Source organism: Phyllostomus hastatus, unplaced genomic scaffold (assembly GCF_019186645.2).
Source record: "Phyllostomus hastatus isolate PE091 unplaced genomic scaffold, TTU_PhHast_1.1 phas_scaffold_46, whole genome shotgun sequence".
Lineage (NCBI taxonomy): Eukaryota > Metazoa > Chordata > Mammalia > Chiroptera > Phyllostomidae > Phyllostomus > Phyllostomus hastatus.
Genome location: NW_025334032.1, coordinates 24,123,208 through 24,140,534, shown reverse-complemented (window position 1 = coordinate 24,140,534; position 17,327 = coordinate 24,123,208). Strand labels below are relative to the sequence as shown.

General features: G+C 39.6%; 1 protein-coding gene and 1 non-coding gene across 7 annotated transcripts in view; one reads left to right on the top strand and one right to left on the bottom strand.

Moving 5' to 3' along the window:
- The window catches only part of NSD3 (nuclear receptor binding SET domain protein 3), a 112,500-nt gene extending 95,506 nt beyond the window's left edge, over window positions 1-16,994 (bottom strand). Inside the window, exon 1 of one of the 6 annotated variants that reach the window (XM_045821670.1) lies at window positions 15,928-16,994. The gene's annotated coding sequence lies outside the window, so the exon portion shown is untranslated. The remainder of the gene's footprint in view (window positions 1-15,927) is intronic. The other 5 variants (XM_045821669.1, XM_045821672.1, XM_045821671.1 and 2 more) reach the window with 5 other exon arrangements.
- Window positions 2,384-2,574, top strand: LOC123807812. The gene has a single exon (XR_006783702.1). It is a non-coding gene; the product is annotated as a U2 spliceosomal RNA (small nuclear RNA).
- Window positions 16,995-17,327: the final 333 nt, after the last annotated feature.

Genomic DNA, 17,327 nt, shown 5'->3' with positions numbered 1-17,327 from the left:
AGATCCTCACCATGTAATATACCCAACTCCAGTGGCTTAAAGACCACATGTGAAAAATAAAACTTAAATGCTTCTAAGAAAAAACAAAAACATAAAACAGTAGATCATGTAAAACAGTAGAACTCAAGGTTGGGAAGGATTTCTTAAACAATACATAAAGAGTACAACACAAAGGAAGGAAGTAATAAATTCAGCAATATTAATTTTAAAAACCATGTACCAAAATACAACACAAACAAGTGAAAAGACAAGCCCGCAAACCGGGAGAAGATAAACACAATGCATAAAACAAAGCTGAGTTCTAACTCCCCAACTTTCTTGCAAATGTTCCCCGTTTGTACTATGTTCAATGATTCTGCTTTGTCATTTCTCATCTGGGTAAGAGCAACAGCTTCCAAACTGTTCTTCCTGTTTCCAAAGTCATCCACCTCCAATCTGCTCTGTAGAGTATTGGCAGTACTTAAAAGAAAAACTGAAAACCCCCGCGTACTTAGTAATCTCCCATGGCTCTTCATGCCTCAGGACGAAATCCCAGAGCAGAAGACCTTTCCTGACTTGGCCCCACCTACTTGCTCAGCCTCCTCTCCTGCTGCTTCAGCTTTCCCACCTCGTCCACCACCAGTCCAGCACTGTCTCTCCTCAACCACTCATCTTTCAAGATGCTATTCAGATGAGTTAAAATACTTCAAGAAACTATTCCAGACTGCCCCTCACACATCACACGCCCCAAGAAGCCGGCTCAAGTACCCTCTTCTGCTGGCATAGCGTTCTATGTATAGTGTACCATAGCATTTAATACATGGTAAAGGGCCGTCTTGACCTAAAGGAAGGGTGTGCATGAGTGTGTAAGTGAACATGATCTTAAAACATTTGTGTAAGAAAGGACAGTGAAATTCTTTATTGTATCAATTCCGGATACCAGCTGCTGCCTGTTAATTGCCCTCTGTAGGCTGAAACAGAGTTGGGGCGAGGTTCACACTAGCTCCTCCTTCCTTCCCATTCTGCCGCTGCTACAATGGGAAGGAGACCAAAAGTTACAGCCAGGTTGTCCCCACCCCAGCCTACACGGGCTTCTCTAATAAAACAAATATTTACTGAACACTTACTATTTACCAGACTAAGGGCTAAGCACTAAAGTTACAGGGAAAAAAATTTCAGCATGGTCCCTACAATCATAAAGTCACATAATTACTGGAGACAGAAAGGTAAAACGAAAAGTACAGGAAATGAGGCTCAGACACTGTTCCGGGTAAGATTCATTTATTCATTTCATATTGAGTGCCTGTATTTTGTTTGGTCCTGAGAACTAGAGATAAGTGGTGAGCAAGACAGAGGCCCTGCTGACAGAAAGGGACAAGTGTTCTAGACGACAAAGGAAAGCATCTGAGTCGAGAAGCTAGGGGATGTGAGAACAGAGAGAGGATGCAGGGGAACTCAGACATTTTCAGGCTTAGGAAACAAAGAGCCCAACCTGTGCAAAGGGCGAGGAGCTCCTTCCCTACATTACCGAGAAGGATTTTCAGTTCTGTTACAAACTTTCGAGGCTTAGTATCACAGCTTCCAACTGATCTACATTACTAGAAAGGCTTTTCTTGATATGTTACAATCCCAAATTACAAGTATTTAATGAGAGCACACTACTTAATCCAGAGAAATATAAACAATTTAGATGCCAGAGAATATAGAAAGACTGAAGTTTACTTTGAGGACATGGGGCTTACTCCATCTCTGAATCCCCAGGTCAACTGCAGCGCCTGGCACACTATCAATAAACAAGTCAACTGTAAACAAAAGGGAGTAATATAGTTAAGGGGCCACAGGGTTGGATTAACAATGGAAATATTTTAATATGGACAAGTAATTGTTAAGTAACTAGCATTGTTGAAATTTCACAGGCTGTTTGTTAACACAATGCATTTACAAGTAACTGTATAGATTTGCTTTTTCTTTCCTAAGAAGGTCATGAATAAAACTAGAAAGTGTCTGCACAATGGTTATTTCTATGTCCAACACAAAACCAAACTAACAGCAGAAGGAAGATCAGGTGTCTGAGAAGGAGGCAAACTTCCTAGGAGCTCAGGAACAGGCTGCTGAGAGCTAATAAACCAACCACAACTTTCTATGATGATTGTTTTCACATAAAGACAATAATAAACTTATTGGCCAAGTCAAAAGGTTATGGGTTGTTTTACTACTAAAATATTTAGTGTATTTAAGAATTTTAATTTCTAACAACCAAAATTTCTGGGTCATATGGATTTGTGGGTGATTTTCACAAAAATATGGGGGTGGGATTTGCAGTGGTGACAACAGCACTAAAATAAGAATCATTTGTCAACATCTGTTCATTTAAATATATATTAGCCACAGTTAGAAAAGTCTTATCACTTCTTGACTTTTGGCTAAGATCAAGTATAGTATTTGTTCTTATTAGTTTAATATCTGAACATGTCCTCTCTCTGAGGATGATATATTACATGCATTTTTGAAGCAGGGAGATGGAATAGGAGCTTGCTCTGTCCACTCTGTGCATCAACCTGGTTTGGCAGTGCTTCTAGGAGTGGTGCAGCAACCACCCCCCCGCCCCAAAACCTCTAAGTGGAAATTTATGTTATAAAGGTAAATAATGTGTAAGTTCCCTAAATAAAAAGACTTTCATTTATATCTTAAAACATTGTTAACTATTTAAAAATACGTCTAACAATAGGTAAGTAAAAATAAAATCCTTTCTACACTTACCAAGTTGGCATTTCAAAATCAGAATTAAATCACAAATTTACTGCAAGAAATATTTACTATAAGAATATATTTTGTCTCCAACTACTCTCAGATAGCTGAAACCAGTATCAGCCAAACACTGCTTACGTCAGTTAAAGTGACTACATCTGCTACACAGGGACGTTCACCCGTGGATCGCAAGTCAAAACAACACAGAGGGAAACGAGGTCTTGGCAGTTCTCCTCGCCATTCCAACCAATCACATACGGATGACTCTGAGGGAATTTCTTCATCTCTGCCTAAAAGGTTAGGAAATGAAGCTAAATACCGAAAAACTGACCGTGGATATATTTTCTCACATTTTTGTCCATTTTGTCAACTCTACGGCATTTTAGGTGGATGGGATTTAGTTGGTACACACGTGTATGTGTGGACAAAAGTTTGCTTTTAAAGTAAGAGTTCCCATAGAGACATTTCTATATGAAATCATAACTAGTCACCTTAAATCACCCACACCGACACTGCCAAGTAAATAATTCTCCAAATAAATAATCAAAAGCTGAGCCTCACCTCGCCTATTTCCAGACTCCAAGTGGCATGTTACTCCAGATATCTTACTCCTCACAGAGTCCTTTGCTTTTTGTTTTGTTTTCTTTGTGACACAGTTCACTACTGAACACAAACTATGTACCGGACCTTGTTCTAGGTCCTGGGAAATCAAAGGAAAGAGATTCCCGTCTCATAAATAAGAAAATTTCAGATACTGTTAAGCTAATAAAACAGGGTAATATGACACAGTGACTAGGGACTAGACTGTTATAAAAAGGATTAATGGATCAAAACCAGGAATTCATCATATAGAAAGACTGGAGAAAAAGAAGCAAAGGGACCTGACCAGAGTGGCTCAGTTGGTAGGAGCACCATCCCATAACCAAAAGGTTGCAGGTTCGATTCCCAGTCAGGACACATACCTAGGTTGTGGGTTCGATCCCCAATCCTCTGTCTGGGTTCAGGCTCTAGGATCACTAGGATCCCAGGTCCGGGTACACAAGGAAGGCAACCAATTGATGCTCTTCTCTCACATCAATGTTTCTCTCCCTTCCCCTCTCCCTTCATCTCTCTTTAAAAGCAATGGGAAAAAAAATGTTCTTGGGTGAGGATAAGAACAAAGAAAAAAAAATGAGGAGATAATCATCAGGCACAGCTTTTATTTCCTATGAGTTCTCTTTGTTTCAGAGGCTTCTGAGGTATGACTATCATAAAAAGATTTAAACAAGAGTTCAGTCAAGTATTCCACATAATATAAAAAGCTTAAACTTTAAATATTATTTAACCTTGAACAACAATTAAAATAAAATAAAATTTTAAAAAATATCATTTAACCATAACTACTCCAAACTACTACTGAAGTGAAATCATTTTGTTGGTCAGCAAACTAGTCTGTTAATAACTACATAAATTAGAAGAATTTAAAATAATACTTCAGCTTTCAAAAAGCTATTACTAAGTTGTTTCCTGTGAATGGATTTATTCACTAAGATAGTAAAATTTTAAAAACTCTAACCCACATAAACACACAAATACAGTAATCATAAGAACGATGGATGTGAAAATGTCTACTTTTACTTACTTCTTTCCCTTCACTAAGAATATCTAAATCTGTCCTAGCCACGTGTGGCTATTTAATTTTAAACAACCTAGAATGACGTCAAATGAAAACCGGAGTTCTCAGGTGCACCGGCCACATTCAAATGTCCATGTCCACACACAGCTCGTGACTGCCCTCAGGCAGCCCGGACACGGAGCATCTCCATCATCACAGAAAACCCTACTGGACAATGCTGATGTAAACTGTTTTTCATATTTGGCCTAAACAAAAACATCCTAAAAAAGCTTATAAAAATACGGTTAATCATAAACTCTTTTTAAAAAATTGGTGAATAGGACTGTGAAGCTAGAAAGAAGTCACCTAAGAGGAAGTTTAGCAATCGGATCTCCATGCTAGAGAGTAAGACAGACTCAGATAAACCTGGGAACGAGCAAAAGAGTACTAAGTGTACTCTGACAGTGGGCTTCGATCATGATGCTTGAGTTTTCGTTCTGATTCCACCTCTAACCTAGCTACCTAAGAATTCTGAAGCGACACGACATCCTTAGCCTTTTTGTTATAGCCCATAATGTGGGTTAAATAAGGTGATCCAGGTAACTGGAAATAACCCAAAACAATGGGAAAATGGGCTGTGATTCCTCCTAGTTATTAATACATAAAAGTATCTGGATTTGCATTCTGACAAAAATATATGTGGTTTAAAAAATTAACTTTAATATCTTGCTTATCATAATAACATTATTAAAGATGTTCATTATTTGTAATAGCAAACAATTATATGAAATTCACAACCAACACCTCCTTACATAAATAAGTTTTTAAGGGGTAGAATCAGCACGACCACAGTATTTCTTTCTATAAAATTCTCTTAAGTAAATAATCAAGGTGTGTCAGAGACATTGCACATTGTCTTCTCATTTTTATTTTAAACTCTTTAGAGCAACACTATTTTTAAAGGCATAACTATACTATTCCAGAATCTCCTTAACTGTAGTGTTGTCACCCCAAATATTCTCTGAAACTTTCACTTAAAATTTTTCTACTAAAAATGTGTTAAGAGAAGGATAATGGTCAAAGACATTAAAATACCCTATATTAGGAAGTAACCTGCGTGAAAGAAACACAATTATGAAATCCAAAAAATCCATACCTTATTTCATTTAACCAGAAACCCGGTCACTAAATACAGTTGCACAATTTTCACTTAACTATGATTCCATTAAGTTATACAACATTTTACGTTCCTTTGCCATTATTTTTCCCTGACTAAACCACATTAGTATTGAACAGCCTTGTATCAATATGAAACTTACTAGTAAAACACCCTGTTCTCCTTATCAATTTGGTTTAACCTCAACTGTCTTCCCTTTATTCTTGACCACGCCCATCAACAACAGACATGGTGTTACCACTTGAAGAAAATATAGATTATTTTTCCAATCCCTTATATCAAGGGTACTGGCTCACCCTGAAAATTACTTGATATCTAGTAAACTGACAAGTTCATCCACCTACCTCTTTCCTATCTCTTTTTTCCCCCACCTATTTCTCCAACAAACTTCAATTATAATCAAATGGTTTCTCAGATAGGTTCTTAAAATTTTGCAAATGTTCATATTTTACTTTCTTTTCCTTTGTGTTCTTCATTCCCCAGAGCAAGACATAAAGAGAATGCATTACGGAAATGATATATAGTTTTTAAAGTACTAGGCAATTTATCATAATATCTAAATTACACTAAGTTTATCTTTTCTACAGAAATCCAGGACTTTTTGATTCATCAGGTTTAGCACTTCAGTATTTTAGGTTCAATTATATTCAACATTTTGTTTTCAAAATAAACAATAAAAGTTAGAATCAAAGTAACTTCATAGCATAAATTCAAAATTTACATTATCATCTATTTCCTTGATCAGAACACCAACTGTTGGTGAAGCTACAGCCATCGTGCTGTTGTTATGACAACAGCACAAGTAAGTTTACAATGGAAAGTCACCTTCATGTTCATACTTGTACCAGCATGAATCCTCTTACCAAGTAAGAAACGCCCACACAACCCATGCAGACATTCTGACCAAGCTTTAGTTAACTTTCAACTTCTTTGAAAGTTAATTTAGGCCAACCGAGTTGATTTCTCCATCCAGTAAACATGCAACTAAAGATTAGTTTGTTTTGCATGTATTATTTTTCTTATACTAAAAAAAGTCACTCATTATCAGCTATATCCTGGTACAGTTAAAAGCACACTCGAGCGCTGCTAATTTGGATCCCTCCCTATAACTCCAGAACGTCGTCATTTTCACCTCTACTTCAGAAATAAGATCATTGAGCTTCAGTGGTAAGAGGTACAGTGTGGATAGGAACTCAGATCTCCTTGGTTCTTGCCTTAAACTCCACTGACTACAGTTAAAAAAAGAAAAGAAAAAGATGTTTTGTTAAATGGCTTAAAGCAAACAGAACTGTCAGGGTGAAAGTCAGATAGAGCACAGCAAACCTCTTAGAAAAAAGAAAACCAGGCCCTGGCCGGGCAGCTCAGTTGGTTAGGGCACTGTGCCCATGAGCCAAGGCTGCAGGTCTGATCCCCAGGCAGGGCGCACCGACCAAGTGCATAAATAAGTGCAACAACTTGATGTTTCTCTCTCTCCCTTCCTCTCTCCCTCTCTAAAAGCAGTAAGCCTAAAAATTAAAAAAACAAACAAACACAAAAAACAACTTTCCAAATGTGGACAAGTTTGCAACAATTATATAAGCATAACAGAATTTCTATAAACATTTTCTAAAATTAGTTATTTCTAGGTAACATTTGATTGAAACATCTTTTAAACCACATACAACACTCCGTTGTTGCACTGTACACTTTAAATGGATGAATTATATGGTATGTGACTTCTCAATAAAACTGTTATTAAAAAAACTTTCTGGAGAACAATTTGAAAATATGTGTTAAAAGCTCCTGAAATGTTTATATTTTTTAAGTAATTCTACTTCCAGGAATTTACTGTAATAAAGTAATCACAGTAATACTTTTTTTTATATCATCAAATTATAATATCCCCAAATTGCAAACTACCATCAACTGAAGAGTGGAAAACATTTTTTACCATGACATTTATGTCAATTTGGTAAATCACATTCTCAAAAAAAATTACTTCACAATAAAGCATGTTACAAAATAGTATAAATGTACAATTCTAATTTGTGTAGGACTTCAGTTGACTTTAATCTTTGTATCTTACTGGTTTCCAATTTCCTTACAATGAACCATCCTTTCATAACTTAAACATAGTAAATGTTATTTTAAAACTACTGGCCACTTAGGAAAGTATAAACTTTCCATTAAAAGATAAAAACTACTAGTGCCATCAGTATTTCTAAAGGGGTAGTGTGTATGTGCGCACAATACCTTAATTAATAGCTTAACCTCCATACTTCACTCACCCAGTAAAATATATTCTAATGATCAAGGCATCATTGTGCAGGTGATAACAACACAGAAACCATGAATTGACCAAAAGCATATTAACTATACTTCACATGCAAAGCCAAACCACCTAATTTAGATTTTTTAAATAATTATATCACCCTGACTGGAGTAGCACAATGGGTGGGGTAGGTCCTGCAAACCCAGAGGTCACCTGTTATGCCTGGGCTGGCGGCCAGGTCCCCAGCCTGGGGCGCTGATGTTTCGTTTATAGCACATAGGTGTTTTTCTCTCTTTCTCCCTCCCTCCCCCCTCTCTAAAAATAAATAAATTAAAATAAAAAAAAATTATATCAAGTCATCTTTACTTCCACTTAGGAAAACTCAACATCCTTTGCTGGGTGGGGGGTTGGGGCTGGCAGGGTTGCTCAGTTGGCTGGAGTACTGTCCTGTACACCAAAGGGTTACAGGTTCCATCCCCAGTCAGGGCACATATGGGAGGCAACTGGTCAATGTTTCTCTTTCACACACCCCCTCCAGCCCTCTCACTTTGTCTCTCTAAAATCAATAAACATATCCTTTGGTGAGGTTAAAAAAATCCTTTGGGTGGAGGACATTAGCAAGGAGCATCTTTAACTTTCAGTCAGAATGAAAAAAAGAAAATGCCATTCTATTGTTACAGAAAGGAATTCAAGGATACAGTAAAGCACAGCAAGAAGTTTCTTACCACAATCAACCACAAAATACTATATTCTAATGTATCTGAATCCTGTAGAAATCATACACATGAAGACAGATTAAAGTGACAAAATTATAGTAACCAAACAAAGGATTTAATTTATGTATGTAGAGGTGCTATAAAAATGTCTTTCTCGAAGTTCACACTGCAGAGTTTTATGTAAATAGACTGTATTGGGCAGGTGTGTGTGTGTGGGGGGGGAACATCCAGCTTTTTCTGCCATCAAAATCCTCGAAAGCCAACATTTAACCTTTCCAAACATATGATTAAAATAGTCTAGAAAGCCCAGGGAAGTACAATCAAGTAAGTGTCTTCAGTTTCAAAAGAACTTTGGTTCACCTAGTTGCAATACAGAAAAGGTAAGACTCAAGCAGAGGCACCAAGGATGAAGAGTCAAACCTAGAATGTCACTACTGATTACTTCTCAGGTTAATAACTTTTGAACGGTTTATATTAGTGTGAAAGCAAGAGTCTCAAACTAGTTTTTGTAAGAAAAGACACGTTAGGACATTATTAGCATAGGCAAATTTGACACATTCTAAGCAAAAGTCTAAAAGATTAGTGTTTGCACATTAATCTAAAACCAAGTCATTAAATCCCATCAAAAAGTGCAAAAATCGTGAACTCTGAATAAACAATGCTTTGTATAAAATGGCATAATTCTTGTAGGATTCAGTATTATTTTTGTTTCACATTTGTTAACAAAGTCCCAACATTTCAAATCACTAAAAGACGATACTATACTAAATGTTAGAAAGTTGTCTAGATAACCCTTTCGATAATAACAAATAAAAACTCATCATTCAGTTTTCACATTTGCTGACCCCTCAGGGTACATTTAGGTTTTATGGTCATTTCTTTATGTCATGTTTCACAACTTTAAAGTTTTTTTAAATGCTTACTTTTAAAATTTCTGGGTTTTTTTTAATAGCTTTCTTAAGACTCCACAGGTGAGAGACGCAAGAAACACAAGATTCAACAGAGGCAATATTGTCTTGGCTAGGGCCAAATGCCAATGGGAAAGTCTCCATATGACACTTCTTAATTTTCTTCTTCAACTCAAATCAATTTGATAAACTATATTTTGTTTTGCCCACAAAATCCCTGGAAGCCACACATTCCTTAAATTTAAAATACTTACTTATATATGTCAGGAAGCTTGCATGGAAGTTACCCCAAAATAAGAAAAATCATGTCCTTATGGCAGAAAAATACTCTATCCTTTACATTAAAAATTAATGTTTAATTGTCTATCAAAGTAAATAATGCAGGTTATGAGGAAAGAGTCAAGACACACCCATACAGGCATGGGCCAAAGTAGGTTTACAGTTGTGAGTACATGAAAAAGTTTATCCTTGTATTATTTATGAATTGTTGTATTAATTTCCACATGAACAACTATATGCTTACTTTTTCCCATCCCTGTATTTTTTTAAGCTTCTATAAAGTAATCAGCCTATTAGGCCTGAGAATTTCCTGAAATCTCAATCTTCCATCTTTACTTTTTTTTTCTTTTATTGATTCTAGAGAGAGGGGAAAGGAGGGAGAAACAGATGGAGAGAAACATCAATGTAAGAGAGAAATGTCAATCAATGCCTCCTGCACAGACCCTGACTAGGGACAGAACCCGGGCATGTGACCTGACCGGAAATCAAACCTGTGACCTTTTGGTTTGCCAACAACCAACCAAGACACATTGGTCAGGGCTCAATTTTCAATCTTTTTTTTTTAAGATTTTATTTATTTTTAGAGAGATGGGAAGGGAGGGAGAACAAGAGGGACAGAAACATCAGTGTGTGGTTGCATCTCATACACCCTCTACTGGGGACCTGGCCAGCAACCCAGGCATGTGCCTTGACTGGGAATCCAACCAGTGACCCTCTGGTTAGCAGACTAGCACTCAGTCCACTGAGCCACACCAGCCAGGGCAAACAATCTTTAAATTAAGTTAAATACTTCTTATCTTTCTAACTTCACATTTAAAAGGAATAAACTTAAGTTATTGTGAGGGAACCTTATCCAATATTTCAAAAGGTGTAATAAAAATTCGAGGTATTACTAGGTAATAATATATTTCTATGCTTAAAGTAGAAACTGTATGAATATAAAAAATTTCATTTTCCTATTCACTTTCTCTTCAATACAGTCCTAAATCTAGATGAAAAAGGGAACCTAGTAAGAAAAAAAAGAGTTACTGAAGATGAGTCAACGATGACACAGATCTACATTTGTCTCAAAATACGCCAAGAACCCCACCATTTTCAAAGAGCTTTCCAAATTCAAAATACTGTCAATAAACAGATGTACTTTAGGAATAACAACACACATCCATCTAGTAAAAAAACAAACAATCTCTACATTCACAAAACCTAAGGTATACCTTCAACCTTTTTTTTTTCATGCCACACTATAAAGGCACAATATGAAACAGAAGTGTTTAAAAGTACTTATTAAGTGTTTAGGTCAACAATCAAAACCCCAAACAAAACCCTGTAAGCTTTAAAAAAATGTGTTAGTCATAGTATAATCAATTTCTTAAATTTACCATTACTAATTACTAATATTTATAAAATGATTAGCTTGCAGAAATAAAGCTCATATTGAAAACTCAACACTGGACATGTTTACTAACAAAGGAATAAATCATCTTCATTGCACTTTCAAATATAATTGGTTCTTTTTAAAGTAAAGCTAAAAACACCATTGCATCAAGAAGCAAATTTTATAGATATAAATTCTAAAATCTTTTAAAGCTTTAATAATTTTAATTTTTAAGTGTCTAAAACAGACTATCTTTTTGTTTTAAGATAAATAAATATCCATGGTAACTTATTTTCTTCTTGAAAGACAAAAATAATAATACTAATAAAATAATCAATAGTGCCTGCTAAGATTTTTTAAAACTTGTTTTCAATGAGGTATTTCTTAAGTTCATTAAAAAAAATTTACCAGTGTCTCAACTGTCTTACCAAGATGTCTTCTAGGAGCAGGATGGACCTTTATTTTTGCATTTCATTGCTATCTTATTTCACTGATGATTGTATTGAAATAGGAAAAATTTTACCCCAAATCACTTCCTTACACAAAACACAGACTTCAAGATATGTGGACACGATTCATCTATGCATTCAAAAATACTGTGACACACTACATGTAACACGCAGTGAGCACGACAGGAAGGAACAGAAGCACGACCCGCTGCCTCACTGCAATTCAATCCTCTCGCCTTGGTTACACTAAATGTGCCGAACCTTGAGAATTCCCCTCACCTTGAGCTTTCACGGAAAGCTCAAACACTTCCATAATAATGAAATAATGTAATGTAGTATAAAGATCCAGGTAACAGGTCATCACCAAAGCCTCAGTTTTCTCTCTCCTAAAATAAAGTAGTTGGACTATATCTCTTTTCTATTTAAATAGGCTGTTAGGGACTTAATTCAGGACCTGCTCTACTATGCATAATAGCAAAACCCTGTTAACAACCTAACGTGAACCAATATTCCAAACAATGGAATACTGCATGACCCTTAAAAAGAGCTGTAGATCCCTAAAAGCTCATTTAAAAGGATGTTTCAGGTAGCCTGTTAAGACAAAAATGCAAAATATAGATACTATGGCCCAATTTATTTGTGTCTTAAGACGGAGATATACATATAGGTACAGAAGTGTTCTAGGACACACAAGAAACTTCGAATGATCCTTGGTGGGAAATAGGATGCTAACTTTTTTTTAAACCTCTTAGCCTTTCACAATATTTGAAAAAAAATTTATATCATGAGCACCCATTATTTTAATGAATTAAAAAAACTAAAAGTCTGCTGATTTGGGTTCTATAATTAGAAAAGACCTGGGTTCAAATGCTGGCTTGGCTATTTACCATGTGTGATGTTAAGCTACTTACTCTCAATTTTCCCATCTCTAAAAAAAAGTTAATAGTATTAATCTCACACAACTGTCAGGACAATAAAAGAAAATCATTCAAGGACCTGGCTGGTGTGGCTCAGTGGACTGGGTGCCGGCCTGAGAACCAAAAAGTTGCTGGTTGATTCCTGGTCAAGGCCCTGTGCCTGGGTTGCCAGCCAGGCCCCCAGCTGGGGGCATGTGAGAGGCAACTGATGAATGGATCTCTAACACACTGCTATTTCTCTCCCTTTCTCCTTCCCTTCTCCTCTTTCTAAAAGTAAATAAATAAAATCTTTTAAAAAATTCATGCATGTGAGACACTCAACACAGCACATTGTAAGAGCAGCTACAATTATGATTATTATGAATGTTATTATAAGCCCCACAAACTGAGAGAATTTAGAATCTGACTTGCCAATTCAGCCAAGATGACCAGTCTCAAAGACGACCAATTTCCTTTGCCCAAAGCTCATTCAATCAAATTGTGTAAAAGCATATTTATGAACTTTGGTCAAAAAACCAAAAAAACCCTCTCACAGATAGCAGGTGGGCTGATGGTTATGGTAATCAGAGCAAAGTCTGAGTTTTAATTCAGCATCTAACCAGAACAGTCTTTCTCATCATATGGATACCTATAGAAAGGGCCACAATACTCATGACAATGGGCAAGGGACCCTGATCTTTACAAAATGCTGAATACATAGAAATACATGTTTATTTTTAGTAATTCAAGCTGCCAACATGAGTTTTTAAGATAAACAATTTCTCATTTTCCTAAAAATTTATGGCACTAACAGTTTATGCACATAATTTATGCATTAATTACAAATAACATGTCAACCCTGGCTCGTGTGGCTCAGTGGACTGGGCGCTGCTGCCCTGTGAACCAAAAGGTCACCAGGTTGATTCCCACCTGGTCAGGGCACATGCCTGGGTTGTAGGCCAGGTCCTTAGTCAGGGGCTGTGAGATGTTTCTCTCTCACAACCATGTTTCTCTCCCTCTCTTTCTCTCTCCTTTTCCCTCTCTCTGAAAATAAATAAATAAAATCTATTTATTTATTTTCAGAGAGAGGGGGAAGGGAGGGAGAAAGAGAGAGAGAAACATCAATGTGCGGTTGCTAGGGGCTGTGGCCTGCAACCCAGGCATGTGCCCGGACTGACTGGGAATTGAACCTGCGATGCTTTGGTTCGCAGCCCGAGCTCAATCCACTGAGCTACGCCAGCCAGGGCAATAAATAAAATCTAAAAAAAAAAAAACATGTCAAACAACTGGTGATATAAAAATGCATCTCCATAAAAATAAATTACAAAAGAAGCTTACTAAATGGCTTTTTGAGTGGAACTCTTCTTCACAAAATTTTCAAAAATTCAGCCTGAATATTATCAAATCAAAATACTACAAGTTGTAAATCTGGCCTTTATACCAAAAGCATTCTCACAAAGTACCACTCTAACAATATTCAATTTAATTTGTCCAATGACCAAGAACACATCCTAAAGTATATAACAACTGAAAAATGTTGTATTATGGTAGATTAAATCAATATGCAGTACAACTGGTATTAGTCCATCATGTTACAATTTTAACAAGCCTTCCCAGTAATTAGAGAACAGTTTCAATATCAATATGATGTATTAAAATTTAGATCACCCCAATTACAATTACAAAACAAAGTAAGAGGTGACATGTACATCTAATCCTTTTGCAAAATGAAAATAAAAGAGGCTCCAATTCATTTGTCTACTGTAAATTTGTTAGGATTTAAACTTTCAGAATAGTAACTTTCATATCACACAAATAGTTGTATTTGAATACACTGAACAGTTACTGTAGCTTTCCTGAGAGTGACCTGAAGTTCCCACCAAAAATACTGGCGCCTCAATGAGACTCTGAGAACTGCAAGCCAACTTCATAGATTATTGCAGTATGCTAAACTGGCATTTGAAGATTGTATTGAGCTAGCTACACGAGAGCAAAGATAAGGGAACAGAGTTTATATAAAAAAAAAGAAAGAAAACACTTCTTAACCTATGAGCAAGAGCTATTCAGAAACACCATTTTAAAATACTACACACATTTCTAATCTTCTAACACTCAAAATACAGCAGATAGATAATCTACAACAAGCAGATCTTCCCACCCCTTCTCAGCGCCACACAATGCTTTGCCAAGAGCACAAACCCACGTAAGATAACTAATGCAATTTCCTTGTTTACTTCAAGAATTGCAGAAAACACGTTGACTGCTTCCGAGGCCTCTGAGTCAAACGACTATTTAAAAGACTTTTCACGATCACGTTTGAAATAAGGGAGTAGTAATGATTCCTTCAGCTAGTAAAAATATAGTCTTAACTTTATTAAAAGGGTTAAATTTTACACTGCAGTTCATTAGTATGCCTTGTTTGCAACCAGAAGGAAGAGGGAGGGGGGGCAGCAAAACACAAGATGGAAAACATCACTACCTCCTTCGGTGGTTATGAATAATTTTAAATGACCTCAAGATGGAAGGGAAGAGTACATGAATAGAAAGAAAGGGGGTTGACCATCTGAAACGGCCCCTTCCAGAGTCATACTGATGTCGGAGAGAAGGAATTTATTTACACTGCAGTGCCTGGCAGCAAACATGGCTGCCCCTGCCCCCTTTAAATCTGAAGTCTTTACTCCCTCACCAAAACCATCAAATTACGGCCCAGTCTCGCTCTGTCTTGCTACGATAACACTAACAGTTCTCCTCCAAAACTGTAAGACCCACACCTCCTCATTTCACAGCAATCTCAGCAGCATAACCACTTGCTTCTCTATTCTCCAGCATTGAAAGAAAAGGCACAGAATACACACAAATACAGGAACAAAAGGCTTTCCCTTCCTAACATTAAAAAAAAAACACCCTTCCCCTTCTTTTCCTCCCACTCTGTGATGTCGCCAGTTCCTATCATTTTCAACACTCAGTTAATTTCCTTCCCTATGCCAATACGAGGTCTTCCAGTTTCCTGAGTCTATTTCCTATCTTCCTTTCGCATCCTGTCTCAATCATTTCTCCTCCCTCTTCCTTAGCCGCCTTTTCCTCCACTTCCACTCCCTCGTTTCTCCCTCTCTGCCCACTTCTCCATCAAAGTCGATCTCCTTCCCCACACTCTTCTAGCTCCCACCCTCCAATCCCAAACCTCTCTATTTCTCAATCCGCCCAGGTCTCCAAACCTAACTCCGCTCTTCTTTCCCTGCCCCTCCCCCGTTCCATGTTTATCCCCGCCCCCATCCCACCTCTACTCCCAATTCCCAGCTCAGTGCCACTCCATCACTTAACCCAATCCCACCTCCCCTGCCCCACCTCCCAATCCCCTTCACACCCTACACCTTGCTCTCTTCTCCACCTCTTAAGCTGCCCTCGAACCTTCGCAGGCCACTCGCTTGTCCTCCCATCCCGGCAAGGCGCTCTCTCCCTACCCTGGTCCCATCCCCAGGTCGCCCCCTCCTCGTCGTTCCCCCCTCGGCCCTTGCAACACACATACATGCGCGCGTGCACACACACGTACTTTACCTTCAGTTTGTTCCATTCTAACCCCCCGGCCGTGTCAGTACGATCACAGGAGAGACACGGAGGCCCGGAGCGGGGCTGGGGTGCAGGCAGCCGCCGGGGCTGCGGGGGCAGAAGACGGAACCAAGCTAGGCCGCATGAAATCCCCGGGCTAGATTTCCCTCGCGCCGGCTGCCTCTGCCATGGCGGCGTGCACGGAGGAGGGCCACGGTAGGGCCGGGCCGGGTGCGGAGCGGAGAGGAAGAAGGCTGCAGGAGGTGGGGAAGGCAGGGGAGGCGGAGGGATAGGGGGGTGCCGCGCAGCCGCTGCTACCGGACAGGAGCCTGTGGCCGGCGGTCGGACTGGGGCGGCAAGGTCCTCCGGGTCGAGACGGCCTTCGCACGCGTCTCCGCCTTGATCCTGGCCGTCGCGCCGCCCGCTCCCGCCGCCGCCACCGACGCCGCGCACAAAGCCCCCCCACCCCGACTCTTGGGGCGCCGCCGCCGCCGCCAAATCTTCAGCCGCTCACTGGCTGCCGGGCCGCGGCGCCTACCGGGAAATGCAGTCCCGGGTTCGGGGTGCGGGGGGAGAAAGGAGGAAGAGGCTCGTCCGCGGGCGGGGAGGAGGGGCCAGAGGGAGAACCAGAACTGAGAGCCGTCCGCGGGAGTCCGGACGAGAAGTGAGACCTCTGGCCCGCGAGGCAGACGGAACGGAAGGAAAGGGGCGAAGCGGGGTCAGGACGAAACAAAACTGGAAGACGGGGAACACAGGTTAAAGGTTACGAGCACCGTAACAGGGTGCTCGTGCGTGTTCCGTGTTAAATAAAAGCAGGATTTGGAAACACCAGTGGCACTGCGAGACAGCCCCTACATGTTAGACACAACCGACTAACGAGCGCCTGGTTAGGACGCCCCGAGAGAGCACATCATCTTAGGTGCCTCCGCGGCTGCCTTCTGCCCGACAGCTGTCAGAGAGCAGCTGCCTGTTCCGCCTGGGTCTGCGTCTGGACACCAGGGCAGCAATTTCAGACCCGATCCTCCGGGCGGTCTCTCGCTCAGTCCTGCACGTTTCAGCCGGATGCTGCCCGCCCCCCAAGGGCAAGCATTAGAGGGCTTTGGCGGCGGCGTCTCAACCTCTGGGGGAGCTCCGACCTCCCCAGCAGGTACACGGCCGCGCGCCTCCTTCCTGCTCGCGCTGCGGGCCCGGGGGCTTGTGGGTAGCGAGGAGCACAGAAGCGCCCAAACGCACCCCAGACCCGAGGGCCCAGAGGGCCCGGTGCCCGTCACGTGCGTGGGCTTTCTGCCGCTCGGTGCCAGACCTACTTTCCCAGGGGTATGAGGGCATTTGTCCCAGACGAAGTTCTGGCAAGAATGAGAGGAAGAAGAGGGAGTCCAAATTCTCTAACCCTCTAGCCCTCCCCATCG